At 38.8% G+C, this 26,998-nt stretch overlaps 1 pseudogene; it reads right to left on the reverse strand.

Annotated features, from left to right (window-relative positions):
* Positions 1-4,181: 4,181 nt before the first annotated feature.
* On the reverse strand, positions 4,182-13,518 carry LOC149173215 (putative beta-glucosidase 6; annotated as a pseudogene).
* Between the last annotated feature and the right edge of the window lie 13,480 nt (positions 13,519-26,998).

Consider the following 26,998-nt stretch of genomic DNA (forward strand, 5'->3'; position numbering starts at 1 on the left):
AAGGATGTTGTAGACCCTTATATATGTGATATTACTATAGACCCTTATATCGAACTCTTTTTAGCCTCTTCTTTTATTACTTTCTGTGAAATCTTCACCCAAGATATCACTCTAAAATGATGTGGACCATTTCTATTTATAGTTATTTCTTTTCAATATAGGCCGACTTGAGTTGGGTGTGAGATGACATATCACTTCAAGAGATCATTTAATTCATCTTGAAGCCTAATTGCACGAGGAGACGCTTCACTATATCATTTAATTCATCTCTAAGCCCAATTGCATGAGGATAATTTTCTTGGTATTGGAGGGTTGTTTACACTTATCTAAAGGCTTGCAATGTGAGTAATCACTAAAATAAAATTCCTTGCTCATGAAACCTATCAGACAAGCATTAGAATAATAATTTTATTTTTCATCTTTTCATCAATTACATAACATCACAATTACACATCTCATTATGAAGACCCAAACTAGTTACTTTTCAACATCATTGGGCCTAGATATAGGCCCCTCTTTGTTTCTAAAGAGATGGTGCTCCTATTTTCATCACACACACATATATAAACCTTAGTCATTATTAATAGTATAAAGGTTACATTTGGTAGAGGCACACAATGTGAATTCAATAGGATCAGAGAAAACAAAACATAACAGAAAGCATAGCTAGCACAGCACATAGCTAGAAAAGAGCAGTAGGGAACATAAAGGTTCCTTTTAGGACAAATAAATGTAGAGCATATGCTAAGGACAAGCATCAAAATAAGCAAAGAAAATTAAGTCTCACTGTCGAAATTTGGGGAAGCTTCTAGATGAATTTTCCCAAGACTAATACAATTAGCCCAAGGAAAATCCATCTTACCCCAAAGATAATTCCAATTGGACAAAAAAATATTATTATGTGATGTATCAAAAGTATTTAATTTCCTTCTACCATCCTCTTTTGTACATATTAGAGGGAATATTTTCTTAAAATTATAAACTAGCAATTTCACCAGATGTTGCAAAGGAAACGCCGTAAGGCATAAATTGAAGAACACAAATACAACAAAAGAATACTTTGATAAAGAATAAGAATATACCGAACGCTCAAATCAATGCCCCATTAACTGGAACCACTTAGTAGACATATCTATCAACATTAGGATTATACACAATGATCAAGAAATTTCCCATATACAAACAACACCTTCCACAACAACCTTTTGTCACATCCACATTTTAAAAAATGCCTTGGAACGTGATTGGAATATCCCATATTGCCATCTTCATTATGCAGATAAATCTTCCATATTGCTATTTTCATCATGAATATTGTTAGTTCATTGTTGTAAAGTGTTAGTGTGTTAAATTCAATACTATAAGTTCGACAAGCGAGAAACATTCCTCAATTAGCATAATATGCATTTTTCTCTCAACCATGCATAAAATGAATTGTTAAAGAACAAGATATCATTTTAGTTTTGTATTCTAGGAATATACTAAATCTTTAGGAAGCTTGATAAAATAGTTGTATACAATAAAGGATTATTGAAGAATTTGAAAAGGATGACTAAAGAATTTGAGAAGGAACAATTGTGTACATTAAGAGATCAACTAAAGAATTAAAATTTGAACATTAGATGAAATGAGTATTTAAATTAGAACTTCTCATAAAAAATTCTTAACTTGTGAGGTAGGATATCAAATTTCAACCCTACATAGAATGACCTTGTTTAATGATAAAATACCATTTTAGTTTTCCAACCCAGGAACATATTAAGGTTCTTAGGAAGCTTATAAAACAATTATGTACTTTAAGAGATCCTTGAAGAATTTGAGAAGGACAAAAAGAGCAAGTTGTTCCACATAAATGTCAGTTACTTTATGTATAGAGTTTCCAACATGATAGGAAACATGTATGTATAGAGTTTCTCTTTTGTGGTTTCTTCAAATATTTCAAGGATTAGCTCTCAAAATAACTAAACTATTATAACAAATTTACTTCAAAAGAATTGAATAAGAAAGACAATAATTCACAAAAATAAAATCCTAACACACATAAACACGTTGAATTGTTTATTCCATCTAGTTCAATGTGAATTTAGACATGGATGTTTTCGACTAAAGATAAATATACTATTCCATTGAGACTTCAAGCCAACAACAACTTAACTCCACATTCTATTCTAGGAGAAAATCTTGTTGGAGAGAATCTCTCATATCCAACTAAGATTCAACAACCTCCACAATAATAGACAAGGCATATATGTGTAGATAATGAGGAATACTCATTAGGCACACCAACAACGACTATTGAAAAATAATAAACCAGCTAGCAAGCACTAGAGTCATATTTTCTAAGAAAACCAAGATTGTCATTCAATATTTCATAATTTAAGCTGCCGTGATTTTGCTTGTGGCAAACATGAAGCACAAAAGCTCGTATTTTGAAGTATACGACTCATAAAGTTTGTTTCAAATATCACTTTAAGACTAGGATGCCTCTAGAATAAAAAAATATAATATTGAACAATTTGTAAGGGTCCAAAGAACAATTTGGAGATAGCTAGTGAAATTTTAGAAAATTCCAATATGGTGATGATGATAAAGATAATGAAAAAAATAACATCCATTAACACTTACATGATCTATCCTAACTTAAAAAACAAAAATAAAAAAAACAATTGAGATTTTTTAATACATTGTTTCCTACCATAAACATCATATATTAAATGCTATAAAAGCATTTTTGGAAGTGAATATAAACATAAATATCAAATTTGTATAAGAAAATCATGCCTAAAATATACCACATTGTTTTCATAAAATTGAGTTTCAATTCTTAGTTCTATGAGACGTTCATAGGAGGGTAGGTGTTGAGTAGAATTTGATATTCAAGTATTGATTCCCTGCTTTCCCGCCTCTGCAGAAAACTCTTGTACCAATGAGCGAAAACTCTTGTACCAATGAGCAGATAGTTTGGGATACCGCTTCAAATTTTCAGTGAAGTCCACATAATGAAGACCAAAATGCCAAGTGTAACTACGCAAAACTTCAAAGTCATTTAAGTCCACATAATGAAGACCAAAACGCCAAGTGTAACCACTCAAAACTTCAAAGTCATCTAGGAAAGACCATATAAAGTATCCACAGATGTCTAACCCATTCCTGCCACAATTAATAAACGTTTTATTTCTGAGAGATATTCATCATTTCACAAATTCCTGCCACAATGAATAAACATTTTACTTCTAAGAGATATTCATCATTTCACAAATTCCCGCCACAATGATTACACGTTTTATGTTTCAGAAATGGTATACCTTACTGCTGCAAGCACATACTGAAGGACCTCTTGATGGAGATCCATCCTAAATTTGTCATTCAAAGCCTTAGAAAGGGGAATAGAAGAATTATTAGGCTCTAAAAATCCTGTCCAGACATGAAAGCTAATATTTTTAGTCCAAAATAATTAGATGGTCAATGATCAAAAAGTGTAGCACCAATCTGCGTATATTTTCTTGAACCTGCATAAATCTTAAGTGTATAGAGAGCTCTCATCGAGGACCTGAAAACCAAACTTGTGGTAGAGGAATAACATAAGAAGAGTGCCCACCATTTTCATGCACAATAATAGGAATATTATGGGAACGGTCCTCAATATATTCAAGCACTTCTTGCATGCTTTGTGGTACAACTGGCATACCCAAAAATGATCTCTGCCACAAATTTCAGCATGAGGTAAATATTTTTTTGCTAGGATATAAACATACTTAGAACATATTGTTTAAAATTTATAAAAAGTTTAGTCGAATTTTTTGATTCTATTTGTCTCTTAGTTTAGAATTATGTTTCTAAACTAAGGCATAGTTTAAATCCAAAATTTCTATCGAACTGTAAAAATCTACATACTCATATTTATAAAAAGCTCCTGCTAAAAAGAAAAAGAAAACATATGATTATAATAGGACATGTGATTCTTCAAAATCTTCTTACATCAAAGCTGATGGGAATTCCATCTCATTCCACTGCATTCATCAAGCAGTACAGAACAGCCATAAAATGTTCTTAATACCAATGTTCTTGCAATGTATCACTTTTGAATTTAAAATAACATAAAACTTCAACGGATCAAAACCATTTTCCTTTATGATTTGAAGACAGTAATGTTATTCTTCATAGATTTAAGGAGGCCAAGTTGAAAGGCTGTTAGAAGATGAGATTTATTGAGTTAAATCTATTTGTGAGAATGACTCTCGTACCTGCAGTTCCAATGGACATATCTTGAGCATAGTCTCTTGACATAAGTTCACCTTTTCTTGGAACATCAAAACAATACCTGGTAACATAGTGATTGACACCAATGAAGTCCAATGACCCTTGTAACTTTTGAGCCTGTTCCTTTGTAAATGAAGGTAATCGAGAACCCACTATATTCCTCATGCTCCCTGGATAGTCTCCAGAAACAAATGGGTCTAAAAGCCTAGATTTTGGAAAAATAAATTAATTCAGGGTGGTTGTCTGCCCTCAACCAAACAAAAGTACACCTATTTGCATCCACTTCAACAATATAGCTATTAATTATTTGAATCACTACGAAAACCCCAACTGAAAAAGAGGAGAAATAACAATTGGTGAGACTGCTCTATGGTACTCAAGGTTCTGGAAACATAAGTTAACTTGAAAATTCATTGTTAAAGAAATCACTCACCAGCCCACCATAAAATCATTTTCTCTTTGAGTAGCAGCCACATCTGTGGATTTATTGGTAAGAGGTATCATCCGATGTACTAAAATTACTACGAAAACCCAAACTGAAAAAGAGGAGAAATAACAATTGGTGAGACTCCTCTATGGTACACAAGGTTCTAGAAACATAAGTTAACTTGAAAATTCATTGTTAAAGAAATCACTCACCATCCCACCATAAAATCATTTTCTCTTTGAGTAGCAGCCACATCTATGGATTTATTGGTGAGAGGTATCATCCAATGTACTAAGATTATTAATCCAATCTAGCCCTTTTGCTTTTCCTGCATTCATCGAGAAATTTATAAAATCTCATAGAATGAATGGAGATGAACATAGATCAGAGAGGAAAAGAACTCGATAGGTTTTCCTGTACAGCTCCACAACAACTATATGTGATAGCAAAACATGGTGACCAACAATATATGGCTCAACAATTGAGTTTCCAGTAGTACAATTTCCAAATGGTTGGGAACATCTTTGAGGTGGGAAAACACCGTCATCATATCCTGCAGTGCCAAAAACATTGGGCTCATTGAAAGTGGACCAATATTTCACTCGATCACCAAACTCTCTGAAACACACATCTGCATAACCTTTAAAATCATCCCTGCATAAGATCGAAGTAGATTAGAAAAGTTTGATTCTCTAACCATAAGATTATTAATGCACCAATAAATTGATCCTTTGACTTGTGTGTCAACCCACATGGGAAGAAAAAAAAGAACAGGAGATGACATAAGATGTTTACACAATCTGTGGATTTAAGAAACCTCCATAGGAATCTTACAGAGCTTGGGGCAGATCAAAGTGGTACAATGTCACATGTGGTTGAATGCCTGAGACATGCATTGTGAAACGATTAACAATTTTGAGGATGATAGTCACAGGAATAAAAACAAAGTAGAGAGACAAGTTTGTCAATAAATACTACCATGGGACAAAAGCTCATTTATGAGGTTATTATAGTACTCAACGCCTTTTGGGTTGATGGGTCCTTCGCCATCTGCATCAATATATGTGAAATAGTTATTTCCTACCATTGTCCATTGAGTGTTTACTAAATTCTCAGGATTAAACATGTGGTCAGAGCTCAAACAGAAATATACCAGGTATAAGCCTAGGCCATGAGATTGAAAATCTAAAGGCATCTACTCCCATCGCAAACATTAGATCAATATCCTCCTTCAAAACCCACATGAATTTTTGCATCAAGTTGATACCCAAATCATCTAGGAGTTTAACTATTGATAAATTAGTATGAAAACAACAATAATGGGGTTGGACATGCACATAAAGCTTGAGGATGGATTACAAGTAGCCACTGCATATAGGTTGTCCTAGTGACATTTAATTTTCTTAGATTTGCAGATAATAATACCTTGTAATGACGGTATTTATCAACAGCTACATCTCCCTTACCTCAATCCACAGTAATCCCTAACAATACAGTTAAAACAAACAACAGCTCACTTCTAGCCTTGGCCTTGAAAGTCCCAAAGTAAAGTAAGGAACTGGGTAGAATGCAAATGAAGGGATGAATGAAGATATGTGATGAAACAGACCTTCCCTGTGAGTGAAAGTGTCAAAGATGCTTGGCTTCCGGCCATCTTCTGCTGCAGCTCCTTCATACTGCAGAAAACCAATTGTTATTTTGCAAAGAAACACGCTGGACAGTATTCCATATGGGCACAAACTGGAATTGACTAACAGAGACCAATTAACATTTCACATTTGTAGCTTTGCTAACTATTTATGTTCTATAAATACTGATAAAATGATAACCTTACAGAAAAAGAAGACATCACTTTGTAGGGTGTGTTATTTGTATTTACACAATTGATTTTTTTATTCAATCAGCTATGCTATTCTCTGTGCTTTTGCTGGGTTCCTTCATCACCGCCATCATTGGGAAATTCATTTCCCTCTTGAAGTATGAAACGAGTAGCAATTCCCAATTGATCTCACACTACCACCACAAAGAAGCTAGCAATCCTCATATACAAATCGAACCAACCATCCTATCAAGCAATCCATGTAGTTCTCAATCTATAGCTTTGATAACCCAAAACTCAAATCTTTTATATCTAATATACACAGAAATTTTCACATTAATATGTCTGGATCTCATTCTAAGATCTTTACAGATCTGATACAGAGGTAAACCAGATTTTTCATACCATGACAAGCAATATTAGCAAGTCTTGGAGACTTTCTTATGTAATGTCTCCTCCTTATTTGATATTGTTGCTTTAGTATGGTTTGATACAGAAACTTAATTGTAGATATGGGTCTCCTGATCTCTTGCAAACATTTTGATCTGATGATTTTTATAGCTATGCATCCCATGAATTGATCCAGGTGGATGTTGGTGGTCACCCACCTATCCCAATTGGACCCCCACAATTGTTTCTTTCAGCTTTTTTAGTTTCCTAAATTGTCGCATAGTTTACTATTTTTAGCAGTTTTCAGGTCCTGAACTTTCGGAGCCGTTTTGAGGCCCTAAATGACATTTTTTTGGGAAATTTGGGGCAACATAGGTCCATGGACCAATGTTGCTTCCCAATGTGGTAGTGCTTGGATAGATCTTCCTAACAAGCTAACGTACGCGTCAAACGGAGATCGTATGCCAAAAGTTACGTCCCCGAGAAATTGATGTACCAATTTACCCAAAACGGGGCCCACAATTTGGCGTTTCATCTTCTAGGGTTAGGTTTTTGAATGTGAATGGTTTTCCATTATTTCTCAATAATAAATAGGCCTTCGAGCCTCGTTTTAACACAGTTCAAAACAATGCAGAGGCATGTAGCAACCACATCTCTTCTCAAAGATAAGCTACCATCGCCCTAGCTGGTTTCTTTCCATTTCTGGTTGTAAGCATATTTCGATATTTTCCATTAATGAAATGAAGTATTATTTTCACTGCATCTTTGTGTATATGGTTATCTCTGTATATTGTTGCGTTCGTGTTTAAATCTGGATCAGTGGTATCAGAGCGATCTGCTTTTTCTCTATTTTTCTTTGCCTGTCCTCAACGAGGTCAGGATATAAGGAGTTAGGGCTTGAACTGGTCGAACCTTTGCAATACCAGCCTCGCAAATCTTGACAGCCTCCCATGGCGGATGAGAAGAAAGACCAGGGGGCAAGAGATCCTATCAAGATCTTGCTCGAAGAAGCCCTCGAGTGGAAAAAGAACGCGATGATGGATAACTTTGCGCAGATTCCTCAGCGGCTACCCAGAGGTGACGCATCGGCTTCCAGCAGCTACTTTGGAAACGCCACGCCATTTAAGGTACAAGTTAATTTTGGAATCCCCATCTTCGAGGGTGAAATAGACGCAGATGTTGTAGATAAATGGTTAAATCTGCTAGAGGGTTATTTTTCTATTCATGATTTTTCAAGTTGGAAAAAGATTGTTTTCGCTCTTCTCAAAGCATCCCCCCACGTCAAGGACTGGTGGGAAACCTACTATGAGGAGAAGGATGAAAGCACAGGCTCACTATTTTCAGCCGCACCCACTTGGGATTCATTCCGAGATGCCGTCAAGGAGCAGTACTACCCTGTCAAAAGCTATGAGGACAAATACATCAAATGGACCACACTGTGGCAGGAATGAGATCAAGATGTGCGGAGTTCACAAACATTTTTCATACCCTTCGCACACAGTTTGGTATCAAAGATTCTGAGCTGCAGCTGGTGCTCAAATACCGCGGTTGCCTACATAGATACAGCCAGGAAGAGATGGAGTTCTTGAACATTTCCTCACTTGGCACAGCATACCGATACGCTATCGAAATCAAGCAAAAGTTCAAACAAAAGAAGCGAGACTTTGGATCTGCAAATCCGAATCCCAAAGGACAAAGCCAAGGCAGGGTGACCCAAGACAACCCGTCGAAGCTGCAAGAAAAGAACAACACCACGAAGCCAAAGGAGGACACAGGAAAGTGGTGTGAGTTCCACAAGAGTCCCACTCATAACACAAGTGAGTGTCGGACCAAGCAGTCGCTGGTGGCCGAGTTGAAGGCTTCCGAATTAGATACATATTCTAACGCGGAGCGAGAACCCGACAAGGGGAATGGCAAAGGGAAGTAGATCATTGATGCGGATCCCAGCGCCACTGTTGCCACAGCGAAGATCCAGAAAAATGAGGCCGAAGATCTAGAGGAGGGGGAACATCTTTTCGTCAAGCGGTTGGGCCTACCGACTACACCACACCCACAGCTGTATAGTATCAGGTGGCTTCATGAAGGACGAGATCTCAAAGTTTGCCAGTAGTGCTGCCTTCCCTACAGCATCAAGCCCTTCACAGACAAGGTATTGTGTGATGTTACACCTCTGGATGTTTGTGATGTGCTATTAGGCCAACCATACTTCTGGAGGTGACATGTTGTGTATGAGTCAAGGCCTTGCGCTGTCATTATTTCTTTGGATAATTCATTATACAGGATACCAGAGGTAGCCCCATCTACCGCAACCTATTTGATCACCGCTAAGAAAGGCAGCAAGCTCATATCACAAACTAGGAAATTTATTTTCTGTCTGGTTCGCTCCCAAAGTAAGGGGAAGATCGTTGCTACATCCATGACCCCCACAAAGGGTTCCTCCACACAGCAGCAACAACAAAGGGATACCGTCATGACAGAACACAAGAACAACTTCTCCTCACCCACAGGGGTACCACACAAGTTTCAGGTGGGCAACAAAGTTTGGTTGCATCAACAGAAATAACGCCTTACCAGAACCCGTCAGAGGCTCAAACCACTCCGACAAGGTCCTTACAGCAGTACCAAGGCTATGGGGAACAATGCTTCGGAGCACATCATTCCTCCATTCCTTCGCCTGCATCAAGTGTTCAATGTGGACCGTCATCGACCATGCTTCCCACCATTACTGGACACATCAGAGATTGCAGGACAATTTTAGCAGATGGAGGAACTCAACGCAATGGCGACCATTACTTCCTAAGGGGGGAGGAATGATCCAGGTGGATGTTGGTGGTCACCCACCTATCCCATTTGGACCCCCACAATTGTTTCTTTTAGCTTTTTCAGTTTCCTAAATTGTCGCATAGTTTACTATTTTTAGAGTTGTAACCTGTAGAATTACTGTAGAATTGAGATAAAAATGAACGTCAACAATTCATATAGAGCAACCAACCTGGAGCTGAGGGGTTTGCCATGGCAGAATTAGCACTACCAATTTTGTTGATCCTTTGTTAATATGGAATCAATAGAATTTTCATCAGAGTAGACTACTTTGATCCAAAACACCCAAAAGAACATAATAAACCCTGAACACGTCAAATATAAATGAGGAGCACAATTCCTAAGAAGAATAATGATAAGCTGTACTATGACTCCTCAGATACTAGGAGAATAACTCCTGATACCCAAAAGATTGCAATATCAAATGATCATAGACAATTGTGCATGTCAATGATCATAATAATATCATATATTTACACCAAATATATACTAATTCTCAGCCATTACTAGTGTAGTTCCAGTTCCAGGACTCCTTAAATTCACTGGAGGGCCATAACAATTACCTCCCTTCTAGGAATGCTTCATTCCGAAAGCATAAGATCCAAATTACTCAAAAATTTCTACCAAATTTTATCATAATCTTATCAAAATTCCCCTTATTTTCTACTCTAAATTTCCAACCTAGGTTTTAAAGACTACCCAATTTTGGATTATAAAAAAGAATGCAGTTACAAACCCTACCTTCTGCAGTGTTACGGGGACAGACGAGTAAGCAGCGAAAAGGAGATGGATAAAAAGCAGAGGCCTGAAACATGCCACAGTCACAGCACAACGCAGTATTGAACAGAGGATGTAAATCGTAAACACTTGCTGCCAACATCACCGTGTAAGAAGATTGTATATTTCTTTGCTACCAAATTCTATAATTCATTCCTTTCTCGATTAATATAGTCTTCGAATTTTTTTATCCGGACAGGGCTTCTCCAGTATAATCCCGTGCTTAATATATGGTGTGGATTCATGTAGTTTGTTGTTCACTTTAAACTATTCATGCACAACGCTTTTTGAGGCTGTAGAAGAATTATTTGCGCAGATATTATCAGTTATGGGAGCTTTTAGTGGCACACATAAATGCCACAACATTTTTCCAGGAAAACACACCATCTTGCCTACAGTTAGGATTCAATACGGGGCAATGCGTTGATTTCTAAAATATGCTAAAACCATTGGAGAAAACTTTCTTCTCACTAGTTAAATAGTTTTGGTATCAAAGCATTTGCATCCTGGAAATGCAAAGCCGGAAGCAGAGATCCATGACCCATAGTTAAATAGTTTTGGTATCAAAGCATTTGCATCCTGGAAATGCAAAGCCGAAAGCAGAGATCCATAACCCATAGGACATAGGACAGGTGTTAAAACATATAGTTTCGGAATCAAAGCACTTGCATCCTGGGAGTGCCAAGCTCAGAACAGAGATCCATGACCCACGGATCAGAGATTAAGACATGATTTTGGTATCAAAGCATTTGCATCATGGAAATGTGAAGACGGGAACCGAGATCTATTAGCCACAGGTCGGATGACCATGTGAAAATAACTGTGAAGGAGGGGCCAAAATTAACTCACCAGTGTTTATTAGAGTTTCTCTGGCAACGTTGGACGAGGAGACAAGAGGGAGTAAAGGCAGAAACCAGAAAAATATTCAGTCACAGCAAGACACAGCTTTGAACATAGGATATACATTGTAAACTCTTGCTGCCAACATTATGGTGCAAAAAGACAATTTCTTTGTAAATCATTCTTCTCCGATTAGTAGTTAATAGTCCTGGAGTATTTAACTACCCCAGGGTTTTCTCCACTTATAATCCTGTGCTTAATTATAGACTGGATTTGTTTATTTTGCTGTTACGTTTTTACTGTTCATGCATGGGTTTTGTTACTATTTTAGAAGAGTTTTTGGCTCAGATATTGCAATAAAGTATGTTGAGACAGTACTGCAAAAAAATGGAGGATATTCATGCAATAGAGGACTCTGTTGCGAATGATTCAATCAATGCAGAAGATCACCTTGTTGATTGCAAATGATTAATAAAGGGTCGCATGATCCATCTTTACACAATTGTCATTTGTGATATGTTGTAAATAAATGAGCCAACAAAACTGGAGAGGCCGCTATACAAAGAATTCCACATTGTGAATTATCACAGTGATTGATGAGATGAGCCATGTCCCAAGAACTATGGGTCATCAATCCTTGACGAATCTTCGTGAACGATATCTTCATATTCAGACACCCACATCAAACATTTATCCCACACAACTAATTCCCTATCATCAACAAAAGTTAAATTCCTCTCACATTTTCCTGGGCCCTCCCTTAAGGAGTTAACCCAAAGCTACCAACTCTGATACCAAGAAAGAAAATAGAAATTGCACACCAGACATAAATTATTCTTCAATTACACCCCAAATCACACAAATACATCCCATATTTCTGACACTTATGAGATCCAACTGATTCCAAACAAGGAGATTGTTTGTTGAGAAATTATCTCAACAACCCAACCAATCAACAAACCAAATCTACCTACATAATATTGTAAGTGTTATTTCCAAGTCACCCTAAATATTTGGACGTCAAATTTGTGGTTTGAAAATTATTTTACATGTCACTTATCATGTTTAAAAAAATATATCATCAAATATGTTTAAAAATAAAAAATAAAAAGTTCTAGAGAACATTAAATTCCAGACCTAGTTGGAAGTGGGGACGATGCATTCATTAAATTGCAGACTCTCTCCATAAATGCCACACACCTATTAAACTGCATACCCTCCCGTAAATGACACACACCTGTTGCAGCAAGGTGGGCTAAAATTTGATTGATATTTAATCAGTGTTTTGTTTATTTAATTTTCAAATACCTATCATTTTTAAATCTAGACTTCATTAATGAGGTTTATTTACTACTCCATAAGGTTTATTTAATTTTTGAAGCAGAGTCAATTATATATATATATATATCTATATCTATATCTATATATATATATATATAGAGAGAGAGAGAGAGAGAGAGAGAGAGAGAGAGAGATATATATATAGACACACACACACACACATTTCAAGGAAATTATCACACTATGTGGCAGAGACAATACTAATATCCCAAAATGAGACTCTAAGATAAACTCAAAATGCCTCATAGTGTGAGACTCCAAGATATAAATATAGTGATCAGGTGCTCAAGTCCTTGGTGTTGTAAAAATGCTCAAAATTCAAAGTGCTCATAACTGGTTCACAGCTGAACGACTGGAAAGTGCTCGTCCTCCTGATTCCGGCGCCGCAAACGGTTCGGAAAACGGTCGCCGTATGAGGGAGATATGGCCAAAACAATATTCTGCCCAAAACATTAGAAAATTGGAATTTTTTTAAAAAAATTAAAAAAAGAATATTCCAGGGAATATTCTTTTCCGCGGGCCAATCAGAAACTGCCACGTGGCAGGCCCAGAGGCCGCCACGTGGCCCTGGGTGACGTCAGCAGAAGCATATGGGTGCATATAAAAGTTTGGTGGCAACGGGGTTTGAACACATGACCAACCTTACCACACTCCCACGCTTTACCACTATCCCATGCGCATCAGACTTGGCAACATTTCTGAACGGAGTTTTATTATGGTTTAAAATTCGTTTGAGCGGGAAAACAAAGGGGGCCAGCCCCCATACCATATGACCACGCCCAGGGACCGTGGGCTTAACCCAACCGCCAACACAAACTGCTGGCACGAAATCCGAGGCGGCCATTACCCAACATTTAATGTAACCACAGTTAGCATGGCGGAGCTGTTGGCGGTGGCGCCAAATTTGGCGGCCGCTCCACATTTGGCGGGCCTATCTGGCCAGAGTAAATGGCCATAACTTTGGCCCAGAAAGTCGGTTTTGGACGAATTTTTTTTTGATTTTGGATAATTTCGACCTGCTGAAGCCATTGGTGCAGGTCTTACAGCCATCAGAGGTCATTTGCATACGTTTTGGAGCCGTGAAAGTTCTAGGAGCCACCAGGGGCCAGTATTGGGAAGACTGTACAGGGTTGCAGGTATCCATTGGAGGTGATCCAATAGTCAATCCTGAAGGATTCATGTGTTCTGAATCCATTTCTACCATCTATTTCTCCTGTAGATGCTTCTATTCAGCTGTATTTTCAATTTGAGCATTTAATAAAAACAAGGACAAGCCCATTTGGAGGCTTTGGACCCAGCAGACGTAACCCTGGAGGGGGTGAACTGCTTTATCAACTTCTTGTGCATATGTGGTTGGTTTATTTTGCAGAAAAAATTCGTTTTTATGTGTTAAACAGTAAAAAGAAATAATTCTGCTATGCTTAAATGGGTTGTAATCAGCTAAAAAGTTCATGTGTTTCATTTCTGCAAGACATGGGAAGCTTTTAAATATGTTTATTTCTGAATTGAATACCTTGCAAACGAATTTCAAGTAGTTTCATATTCAGATCAAGTTGGTATCAGAGCTCAGGGTTTTTGAGCAAAGATCTTCTAACTGTCTTGCAAGTATTGATGCTTACCAGGTTGAAACTTAAAAGAGGGGAAGGACAGTTGACTAGAGAAAGAGAGAATCCTCAGTCAAGGAAGGCCAGAGAGCCATCACCTACACCTTCAATTTCACCCTCAAGAGTCTCAGCAGAAGCTTCAAGGATGTCTGAGCATGGAGGAGAAATTCCTCTAGAGACAGATCCAAGAGAAGAAGAAAGAATCTTCAGAAAGGCTTTCTTAGATCTCACTGAAATGGTGAGGATATTGTACCAAGAAAGAAATGAGAAATTGTCTGGAGAAGGGTCCAAACATCCACCTGAAGGAGAAGGCTCTTCAGGAGGTAAGAAGGATGATGATCATTCCAAAAAAGGACATGGAGGAAATGGTGATCCACCACCCCCATCTTCACCTTCTTCCTCTTCATCTTCGTCTTCTTCTGTTCATAAGCATAGATCCTCTGGAAAAAGTCATTTTTTAAAGCTTGATGTAAAATTCGAATTACCTATGTTTAATGGTGAAGTGAATGCAGAAAAGCTTGACAACTGGATTAGGCAGTTGGAAGTTTACTTGAGGATCCAAAATATGCATGATGATTCCACAAAGATTCAGTTGGCTTCTTTGAGAATGGATGGAGCAGCCTTGGTTTGGTGGGAGGCCAAGACTAAAGAGGAGATCAAGAAATTTGGTAAGGTTACCTTAACATGGCCTGAATTTCTGTTAGCCATTAAAAAACAATTTTATCCTCTTGCTCACATGCAGAAAGCCATTATGAACTGGCAAAATTTCAGACAACTTAAGGGTCAGAGTGTCCAAGACTACACCCAAGAATTCAGGAGAAGAGCTCTCTTGTTAGGGGTAGATTTACAGTCCCAAGACACCTTGCTGAAATACATTGGTGGTTTGCATAGCTACCTTAGACACACCATCTTGATGTTTAACCCTACTAGCCTGGACGAGGTTTGTGTCCAAGCTACCCATTTAGAGGCAAGGGGAAAAAACACATTTGAAGAGGGTAGAAACAAGCCCCCCAAGGGGAAAAGCAAAGAGAAAACCTCCAAGGGAAAAGGGAAAAAGAATGCATCTGTCAAACAGGAGAGTGAGAAAGTGATCTGCAAACACTGTTCTAAACCAGGCCATGAGGAGAAAAACTGTTGGAAATTATATCCTGAAAAAAGACCTCAATTTAACAAATCCAAAGGGAAACAGAAAACTGCTGCTACTACATCTACACCACAAGATTTAGGGGAAGATTCAGGTGATGAAACCAAAATTACAGCCATGGGTTTGAAAAACTTGAAGGGAAAAGAAATAGAAACTCAAGCCAGCACTAGTACCTCAAACTGCCATGTACAAGCTCCTAATGAGGAAGAAAGAATTGAACTGTTTCATGTGAGGGTGATTTCAAAACATACTAAGATTGACACACTTTTTGATAGTGGGTCACAAGCAAACCTTATATCAGAGGACTTGGTCAAGCAGCTTAAACTTGAGACCATTCCACATCCAAAGCCATATCCACTTGGATGGATTTGCAAGGATGCAAATTTACAAGTTTCAAGAAAGTGCACATTGCGCTTTGCAATTACTGCACACTTTATTGATACAGTTGAACTTGATGTGGTACCTTTTGATATAGCAGGAATTGTTTTGGGAAGTCCTTACTTGTTTGACAGGAAAGCTATCTTTCATCGCCATGAAAACAAGTATCATCTGTTCAAAGATGGCAAGGAGTTCATTGTTAGAGCTCATCGCAAGAAGACAAATATAGCGATGGTGAATGCAGGACAGGTAAAAAGGCTGGTCAATTCAAGTAAGAATTTTGTTCTTCTTATGATTAAGCCCAAGGTTGATGTGAATCATGAGTCATTTGACAATTGTGATCCAAAACTTAAATCAGATCTGTATGATGTAGTTGATGTCTATCATGAGATGTTTCAGGAGCCTACGGGTTTGCCTCCTAAGAGGGATATTCAGCATGAAATCCATTTGCATCCAGATTGTCCTCTTCCAAACATAGGCATGTACCGCATGTCTATTATGGAGAATGCTGAAATAAAGAAGCAAATCAAGGACTTGTTGGACAAGGGTTTCATAAGGCCAAGTACTTCGCCATGTGGGTCACCGATTGTATTGATTCCAAAGAAAGATGGCACTTGGCGTATGTGTGTTGATTTCAGGGCCTTGAACAAGATAACGGTAAAGAATCGTTACCCACTCCCAAGGATAGATGATTTGCTAGACCAGCTGAAAGATGCTCGATATTTCACTAAGCTAGACTTGCGTAGTGGATATCATCAAGTAAGAATTGAAGAAAGTGACATATGGAAGACAGCCTTTAAAACCAAACAAGGACTCTTTGAGTGGCTTGTGATGCCATTTGGTTTGTGCAATGCACCTGCAACTTTCATGCGGGTAATGGATGATGTCTTGCGTCCTTTTCTTGATGATTTCGTTATTGTCTACTTAGATGACATCTTAATTTTCAGCAAGTCTAGAGAAGATCATGTCATGCATGTTAGAAAAGTACTTGATGTTTTGAAGAAGAATCAGTTATTTCTTAAAATGTCAAAGTGTGAATTTGGAAAGACTTCTTTGGTTTATTTGGGACACATAGTAGGAGGAGGTGCTTTGAGAATTGATCCTGCTAAGATTGAGGCTATTGTGAAGTGGCCTACTCCCAAATCCATAACAGAGGTAAGAAGTTTTTTGGGTGCAGCTCAATATTGGAGGAAGTTCATCTCTAACTTCTCTTCTATAGCAGCCCCTATGCATGCAGTGACAAGTGTGAAGCATGCTTTCCAATGGGGAGGCAAGCAGCAAAAAGCTTTCGAATCTTTGAAAGAGAAGATTAGTTCAGCTCCAGTTCTTGCATTACCGGATTTGAGACAGCCATTTGAGATACAAACGGATGCTAGTGATTATGCTATGGGTGCAGTTCTTCTACAACATGGTAAGCCTATTGCATTTCATTCTGAAACTTTTAATGGTGCTGTTGTAAATTATCCTACATATGATAAGGAGTTGTATGCGTTGGTACAAAGCGTCAAAAAGTGGAAACACTATTTGATGGGCAAAGAAACTGTTATACATACCGACCATCAGCCCTTACAGTACTTGCAATCACAAAGCAAGTTACAACAGTCACGACACTTCAGATGGATGGGCTTCTTGCAACAGTTCCATTTGGTAATAAGGTACAAGAAAGGTACTTTGAATAAGGTTGTTGATATGCTTTCAAGGCCTATTATTGGTGTTGTTACTTTACTTAAGAATGATTCCATTGTACATGATAGTTACATAGAACAATATGCATCTGATGATGACTTTAAAGATGTGTATGCTAACTTGAGTAAAGGGAATCATGTAGAGGAAAATGATTATCACATGCATAACAATTTGCTGTTTCATTTGGGCAAGTTGTGTATACCACAGGGGGAGAGAATAAATGTCATGAGAGAAGCTCATTCTTCTCTTATTGTTGGCCACTTTGGTGTGAGCAAAACAGTTGCACATCTACAGAGGTATTGCTATTGGCCTCGCATGGTAGATTCTGTTTCAAGGTTCATAAGAGGTTGTTCATTATGTGCTACAAGCAAGCCTAGCAATAGGAAGCTTGGTTTGTATACTCCTTTGCCGGTACCTTCTAGACCATGGGAGAGCATCTCTATGGATTTTGTAGGAGGTTTGCCAACATCTAGAAAGCAGCATGATTATTTATATGTAGTAGTTGATCGTTTCAGCAAAATGTGTATACTTATGCCTTGTAAGAAAACTATAACTGCTGAACAAACTGCTGAATTATTTTTTCATCATGTATGGATTCACTTTGGTTTGCCTACTTCCATTATTAGTGACAGGGATTCTAGATTTGTGGGGAATTTTTGGTCCAACCTATGGGAGATGATGGACACAAAGTTGAAGAAAAGCACTGCTTTCCATCCACAAACAGATGGACAAACCGAAGTTGTGAACAGAACCATTGTGCACCTCTTGAGAGGTTATTGCAGCAAGCATCCCAAGCTTTGGGATGAACATTTGCACTACATACAGCATGCTTACAACCGTGCCAAGCACTCTTCCACCAACACCTCACCGTTTGAAGCTTGTTTTGGTTACTTGCCAAAATCACCTCTTGATTTCATTCTTGAGAAAGATGTTGCCATTGAGGGACATAGTGACATTGACAAAGCTCGTTCATTCATTGAAAGAATTCAGCAAATACATCATCAAATTCAAGAACAGCTTGAGAAAAGTCAAAGCAAGTACAAGGAAAGACACGACAAGCATAGAGTCGATCACAAGTTTCAAGAAGGGGATGAGGTATGGATGTACATTAGTAAGGAAAGAATGCAAGGAGAAGGTAAAAAGCTGAAGCCTATTCGTTATGGTCCATTCAAAATCCTCAAGAAGGTTGGAAATAATGCTTTTCAATTAGATTTGCTTTCCTACATGCAAATGTATTCTGTTGTCAATGTGGAGAACTTACGTTTGTATGAACCTCCTTTGATTGCTGATCATGAAAGTGCTGTTCAGCTGCCATCTATAGAAGATTTCTCGCCAGAATTCTTAGATGAGCTAAAAGAAGATACAATCCTTGACAGAAGGACACGTACTTCAAGGAGGGGCAGTGTAGATTATGTTCGGGTTGGTTTGAAAGGCAGCAAACCGAGCAAGGCAAAGTGGATGGAGGTGGACAGAGTGAGGGAGCTGTACCCTCACCTCTTTAACAAGTAGTTGAAGGCTTTTGGGGTCCAAAAGCTTCCCAATGGGGAGGCGTGATCAGGTGCTCAAGTCCTTGGTGTTGTAAAAATGCTCAAAATTCAAAGTGCTCAGAACTGGTTCACAGCTGAACGACTGGAAAGTGCTCGTCCTCCTGATTCCGGCGCCGCAAACGGTTCGGAAAACGGTCGCCGTATGAGGGAGATATGGCCAAAACAATATTCTGCCCAAAACATTAGAAAATTGGAATTTTTTTAAAAAAATTAAAAAAAGAATATTCCAGGGAATATTCTTTTCCGCGGGCCAATCAGAAGCTGCCACGTGGCAGGCCCAGAGGCCGCCACGTGGCCCTGGGTGACGTCAGCAGAAGCATATGGGTGCATATAAAAGTTTGGTGGCAACGGGGTTTGAACACATGACCAACCTTACCACACTCCCACGCTTTACCACTATCCCATGCGCATCAGACTTGGCAACATTTCTGAACGGAGCTTTATTATGGTTTAAAATTCGTTTGAGCGGGAAAACAAAGGGGGCCAGCCCCCATACCATATGACCACGCCCAGGGACCGTGGGCTTAACCAACCGCCAACACCAACTGCTGGCACGAAATCCGAGGAGGCCATTACCCAACATTTAATGTAACCACACTTAGCATGGCGGAGCTGTTGGCGGTGGCGCCAAATTTGGCGGCCGCTCCACATTTGGCGGGCCTATCTGGCCATAACTAAAGATAACTTGAGTTTTTTAAGGGAAACTGGCAGTCTGGAGTAAATGGCCATAACTTTGGCCCAGAAAGTCGGTTTTGGACGAATTTTTTTTTGATTTTGGATAATTTCGACCTGCTGAAGCCATTGGTGCAGGTCTTACAGCCATCAGAGGTCATTTGCATACGTTTTGGAGCCGTGAAAGTTCTAGGAGCCACCAGGGGCCAGTATTGGGAAGACTGTACAGGGTTGCAGGTATCCATTGGAGGTGATCCAATAGTCAATCCTGAAGGATTCATGTGTTCTGAATCCATTTCTACCATCTATTTCTCCTGTAGATGCTTCTATTCAGCTGTATTTTCAATTTGAGCATTTAATAAAAACAAGGACAAGCCCATTTGGAGGCTTTGGACCCAGCAGACGTAGCCCTGGAGGGGGTGAACTGCTTTATCAACTTCTTGTGCATATGTGGTTGGTTTATTTTGCAGAACAAATTCGTTTTTATGTGTTAAACAGTAAAAAGAAATAATTCTGCTATGCTTAAATGGGTTGTAATCAGCTAAAAAGTTCATGTGTTTCATTTCTGCAAGACATGGGAAGCTTTTAAATATGTTTATTTCTGAATTGAATACCTTGCAAACGAATTTCAAGTAGTTTCATATTCAGATCATATAGACTAGCCCATAGTGGGTCTTTGGATTTATTAGAGAAATGGTATCTCACTTCCACTCACATCATGCAATTGTACAGTGTGCATACTTAAACCTAAAGCCTGAATAGAGAAGCTTAAAGTTTCGAGGTTGAGATTCATGCAACATCCCACACCCTTGGATTTGACCAAGTTAATGGGTTTGTTTGACCAAGCTAATTCAGAACTTTTCAAAAATGGTTGGCAATGAGTTGCAAAATCTTTGAAATTACATAAATATTGAATTAATACGAGTGAATATGTTTGATCTTTCACAAGTAATATAACACATGTACATCTATAATATTAGTTCATTGAACGCAAAACTTATTTTGACAAAAAATGGCTTTTATATATACAACAAAAAATTAGCAAAAACACATATAATATATGACATTAAAATGATGAGTAAAAATAAAAATCAAACATCATGAGAAGCACAGTTTTAAAAGGAAACCCATCATAAAATAATTTCTTAACAAGTAGGAGTGCTCACAAAGTTATAATGTGTTTGTCACTCGCTCCCCTATGGCAAGCACTATCCATTGAACTGTAAAGTCTTAAATACTTCATCAGCTCAGTTTTCACTCATGATGCATAGTGTGTGCATGATTCCATCCATTGGCTCTGACATCCTTTTCCTCCCAGATTCTAGCCATCCATTTTCCACTTGCCCCTCATTTCGACATCATCTCCATTATCACCATCATCATTGTTTGTTGCCAGTTGATTTGAGTTGACAAAACATTCTAAATCATAAATGAGATGGGATGGTCCTTCATACCCTCATAGGGTTTAACACTTAGGAAAGGATGTGGTTCATTGGTAACACCAGTGAATAGTTAAACCAAGTCTTTCGGTAGAAATCACATGAGAGAATTTTTTGCCCGACGCATTTCGAACCAACAAGTGTGGTTCGACATCAGTGTAGAAATTTTGAATAATAAACACTTATTCACAGAGATTATCCTGATTATACACTATTGCGGAATACATGCAAAATACATAACCTCCTCTACGTTAATCATCAATTTAGCAGCATCAAAAACAATGAAACATCAATCGCATGCGCACATAAACACAGTATGTAACCTGGGGAAAGCATATAGCTGAAAACCCCACACAATCTATATATTATAATGATTGAGAACATGTAACAATACATAGTACAATACTCCTCGCAATTACTCAGTACTATCTCCACCTGTTACACACAAAACTAGCTCAGATCCGAACAAGTCACAAGTTCAAATCTCCTTCACTGCTTTGCCTGCCTCCACTGCACAATGCCAAGTGAAAATCACGTGATCACAAGCTACAATTAGCTTGATATTGGCCCACACTGCACAGTCCTCATTGGCATAACTCAATCCCATTGATTGTGCAAGATCTCATGCACAACTATAGTCACAACTGATAGCAATCTCAACCTATAACACCTGTCTCCACTGAACTGTACATGCACTGAGTTAACTGATGTATTCTTTATTTTCTTTATGAGTTAATAATTAGTGAATTAATTAATAATTAATTCACACAACTCATCACTAGTGTATTCTGCAGTTAGACTAAATACAACTAGTTCAACTTAACACAACTCCACAATCAACTCCACCAAACTCAACCACATGAGTTCTAACTGAAGTCATGCATGCAATAGCTCAACTGACTCACAAGAAAAGCGTATTTCCTTCTGACAGCTGCATGTGCCACATCTGTAGCTCAAACTGAAGTGCTCCAAGAGGATAAGATAATGTTTATAGTCCAAATATTATTATGAGACAATAATATTCGACTGTTCTATTTTTAGCCTGGCAGTCTAAAAATAGAAACCTGCCCATATGTCTAAAAATAGAAGTCCATCTATTTTTACCAACATGACCAATCATCCATAAACAACATCCTGCAACTCATAGACCATGATCCATATGTCTAAAAATAGACTTTGCGCCAAAATTCGCCAGTGGGCTCACTTAGTGAAGGCGACTCCTTTCCACTAAGCTCCATCATCTTGTTGCATTCTCAACACTCCCTCTCAACAAGATATGGATTATCAGCAACCCCTATCCTGCCTCGGTGGTATTCGAATTTGCTCCTGGTGAGCGCCTTCGTCAAGATATCAACATCCTGATTCTCCATTGGAATGTATGAAAGTAACATGATTCTCCGCTGCACACAATCTCTGATATGATGGTACCTGATGTCGATGTGCTTGGATCTATCATGAAATACTAGATTAGCCAAGAGTTTAATGCAACTTTGGTTATCACAATAAATCACTGTAGGCTCCAAGTGAGAACCGAACAACCCGACCAAGATCTTCCTCATCCATATAGCCTCACATGCAGCCAAACTTGCTGCCACATACTCGGCCTCTGCTGAACTGAGTGCCATGGATCTCTGCTTCCTGTTGTACCAAGAAACTGTTGTCAACCCGATACTGAAGACCCCTCCAGAAGTGCTCTTTCTGTCCGTTGGGCTCCCTGCCCAATCTGCATCCGTGAAGCCACATAGCTTCACCTCATCCTCCTGTCTGTACCACAATCCATATCCCGATGTGCCTCTGAGATAACGCAATACATGCTTGCCTGCCTTCCAGAAGAGCTTGGTTGGCTTAACCATAGCTTGTGAAAGCTGGTTAACAGCGTAGCATATATCGGGTCGTTTATTGACCAGATACATAAGCGACCCCACTAACTGTCGATAAACAGTGGCATCCACTACTTCTGCTGAAGTAGCATCCTCCTTCCTCCAACCTCTAGGAAGAGGAGTATTAACAGGCTTGCAGCCATGCATGTTGAACTTCTCTAGTGTCTCCCGAGCATACTTACCCTGAGAAAAAAATAGTCCATCACTGCGCTACCAAATTTCCAATCCCAGGAAATAATGAAGGAGGCCCAAGTCCTTTATCTCAAACTCCTTAGCAAGATCATTCTTGCATGAAAGTATCATCAGCTCATCACCCGTCAGAATCAAATCATCTACATAAAGTACAATGATAAGCAACTTACCCTCCACCACAATCTAGTATAGGTTAGGGTCCGCCTCACTCTTGGAGAATCCAAGTCCGGTGAAATAACTGTCTATCCGTGTGTACCAAGCACGTGGTGCTTGTTTCAACCCATACAGCGCTCTCTTGAGCCTGCACACATGTGACTCGCTGTTGAAGATCTCGAAACCTTCGAGCTGCTCTATGTACACCTCCTCCTCAATGACTCCGTTGAGGAACGCGGTCTTCACATCCATCTGATGAAAAGGCAAAGGAAGAGTAGGAAAGCGCAAGAGGGCATCAGGATCAACAACTACATCATATTTGCTTGCAGGTACCAAGTTGCATGTATGTTTCCTTCACTAGCTTTGGCATGCATGGCATATGCATGTGGATTTTTTGTTGTGATCTATCATTGGCATGGAGTGATCTGAAAATGAGATCTTAAATCAATATTAAGGTATTACAGACTCATGTGCAGGAATGCCTATATTACTTAGTGCAACGGATCAAAATTATTGCAAATAATCTAGACAATGAGCAATGAGAAAACATAACATACACACACATCAACACAACAAATAATCAAGGAATTCACCAGACCTCCTAGCTACATCTCCTGGTCCAGCTTTCAGTGTTGACTTCTATATTAATTCTTTAAGAACATATTATTACAAGGGTGAGTTCAAAACATAGTCTCAACCAACAATGACATCAAAGAGGGATTTGCTTGAAAACCTCGAGTCTAAAAGAGTGCACAGAATCTCCCTCTATCCTTTTCCTCTATTTAATTTGCCTCAATCTGACTAAATGATTGTCGTTCTATGACTATCTTCAACTGTCTCCTTTTGTGCTGCCATTGAATGGCTTTTAAGCCTATCGGCGCTATCGGTTTTCATTCCTTTTCAGGCTCTCTGGCTCTCGGCCGCTGTCCGTTCAAATCCCTGTTGAGCATTAAACAATCATTGCGAAACGCTCTAAGGTATGGTGGCCACTTGTTTTCAAACAGAAAGGACCAGCATGGGTGAAAATCCCCAAAGAATCGCTTGTCTATTTACACAGATAAATACATAGGAAAAACGCTTATTAGCAGACTTCAAATTTTATACAACCGCACCTATAACCCCCGTCGGGTCCACCTTGATTGCAATCGCAAGTCGCATCGGCTATGGGTCAAACATCAATACACGTGGAAATACAAAGAAATCCGCAAAAACTGGACTTCAAATATATTTAAATCCGACCTATAATCCTTATTGGGTCCGGGTCTATCACATGTCACATATCGTGGGTCTTTGTATTGTTTCCAGTCCACTCGCCGATCGTCGATATCGGCATATCGCATATCTGCCCTTCGCAATGCCATAGGCCATGGTCCATTCACATATATTGTTGTGATGCGATATTGCGATGCAATCTCCGTTGTTGATCTACGGCCTTCAATCCGATGGCTGACGAACATTTTGGGCGGCCCACTTGCACGAAGATTACCCGCCCGAAAAAGTGGTTTTCTCTCTCCTACGGTGTGCCACGTGTCAGCCGGTGTATGGAATCGGGCGGAGCCTCTCCAATACTGCTTACCGCCTGAAGCCCGCTCGAAATACCGCTTACCACGGAACTCAAATCCTTCGTTGTTTTATTTCATAACTCCTTCGGGTTCGCTTTTGTTAAGTCCTCCCTTTGGTTCCATGCGATATTGGTAGTTGATCTAGACCATTGATCTTCGCACTCGATCAATGGTTCACGTTGTTTCGCTTGTATCACTATCATATTTCTCTTAAGGCTAAGGCCCATTTATACTGCTTGGCTTTCTCCAATGCGATTCAATCTCATCCGTTGATCCCGTAGATCCAACGGCTCTAGGGCATTAAGGCTGTATTTCTCCACTTTCAGTTTAACTTGGGTTTTCCACCATTATTTCACTGTTTTTCCATGCGATAGTGTTTTCCGATATTTGAAGACTTAGGGGTTTAGAGGGTTGAAGATCCATTTTGGATCACACCTTCCCACTGAAAAGCTTTTGGACCACCAAAAGTTGCTTTTAGCATTCAAGCAAGTGAGGATATTGTGCCCTCACTTGTCCAATTTCCATCCATCGAGCTCTGCTTGGATTTGAACCTTTGAGTCCCACTCTCAGGTACTCAACATCCCCTTGATGCATTGTTCTTACCTTCTTGTCCAGAACTGTTTCCTCTTTTAAATCATTGAGATATTCAGGTAACAGATCCTCAATAGAAGGCAACTGAATTTGCTCTTCAGGATCTTCAATCAATGAAGGTTCATACAATCTCAATTTTTTTGCATTAACAACTGAATAGATATGCATATAAGATGGGAAAACAAGGCAAAAAGCATTTTCACCAAATTTATCAAGTATCTTGAAAGGTCCATACCTTGTTGGTTTTAGCTTTTTACCTTCACTTTGCATTCTGTCTTTGTTGATGTACAGCCAGACTTGATCAACAACTTGAAAACTATGCTCAACACGATCCTTGTCATGTCTTGCCTTGTACTTGGCTTGAATTCTTTCGAGCTGTTCCTATACTGCCTGGTGAATTTCTTGGATTTGTTCAATGAACTTGGTTGCTTTGTCCACATCACTATGTCCATCAACTGCTATGTCTTTACCAAAGACAAAATCCAAGGGATACTTTGGTATAAAACCAAAACAAGTCTCAAAAGGAGATCTCTGAGTAGAAGAGTTCTTGGCACGGTTGTAAGCATGTTGCACATAACACAAATGCTCATCCCAAAGCTTGGGATGCTTGCTACAATAGCCTCTGAGCAACTGGATCACTGTCCTGTTGACCACTTCTGTCTGACCATTTGTTTGTGGATGAAATGTTGTGCTCTTCTTCAACCTGGTGTCCATCAACTCCCATAGATTTGACCAAAACTTCCCAACAAATCGAGAATCTTGATCAAATACAATAGAAGTGGGTAAACCAAAATGAACCCATACATTCTGAAAGAACAACTTTGTTGTTTGTTCAGCTATAACCTGCTTGTTACATGGTATCAAAATACACATTTTACTGAACCTATCCACAACAACATACAAATAATCATGACCTTTTCTAGATTTTGGCAATCCCCCAACAAAGTCCATCGAAACACTTTCCCAAGCACGAGAAGGAATTGGAAGTGGAGTGTACAAGCCTAATTTTCTATTACTCGACTTGCTTGTAGCACACATAGTCCACCCTTTGATATATCTAGAAATTGTCTCATGCATTCTTGGCCAATAACATAACCTTCGTAATTGTGCAACTGTTTTACTTACACCAAAATGACCTGATATGAGAGAAGTATGTGCTTCTCGGATTATGTTAACTCTTTCAGTTTGTGGAATGCATAACTTTCCCAAATGATATAAGAGTTGGTCCTTTACATAATAAGCCAATTCTTCTACTTTCTTGCCATGACTTAAAGTTGCATATGCATCTTTAAAATCTACATCTTGAGCATAGTGTTCAATGTAACTTTCATGCATTACTGAGTTATGCTTAAGTATAATAGATGCATTTATGATTGGTCTTAATAACATGTCTGCAACCTTATTGTGTATGCCCTTCTTATATCTGATGACAAGATGAAATTGTTGTAGAAAACCCATCCACCTATAATGTCTTGA

This window comes from Pinus tabuliformis, chromosome 4_2 (genome assembly GCF_031772625.1).
Source record: "Pinus tabuliformis cultivar Carrire ecotype Pingquan chromosome 4_2, CPIR1, whole genome shotgun sequence".
Classification (NCBI taxonomy): Eukaryota; Viridiplantae; Streptophyta; class Pinopsida; order Pinales; family Pinaceae; genus Pinus; species Pinus tabuliformis.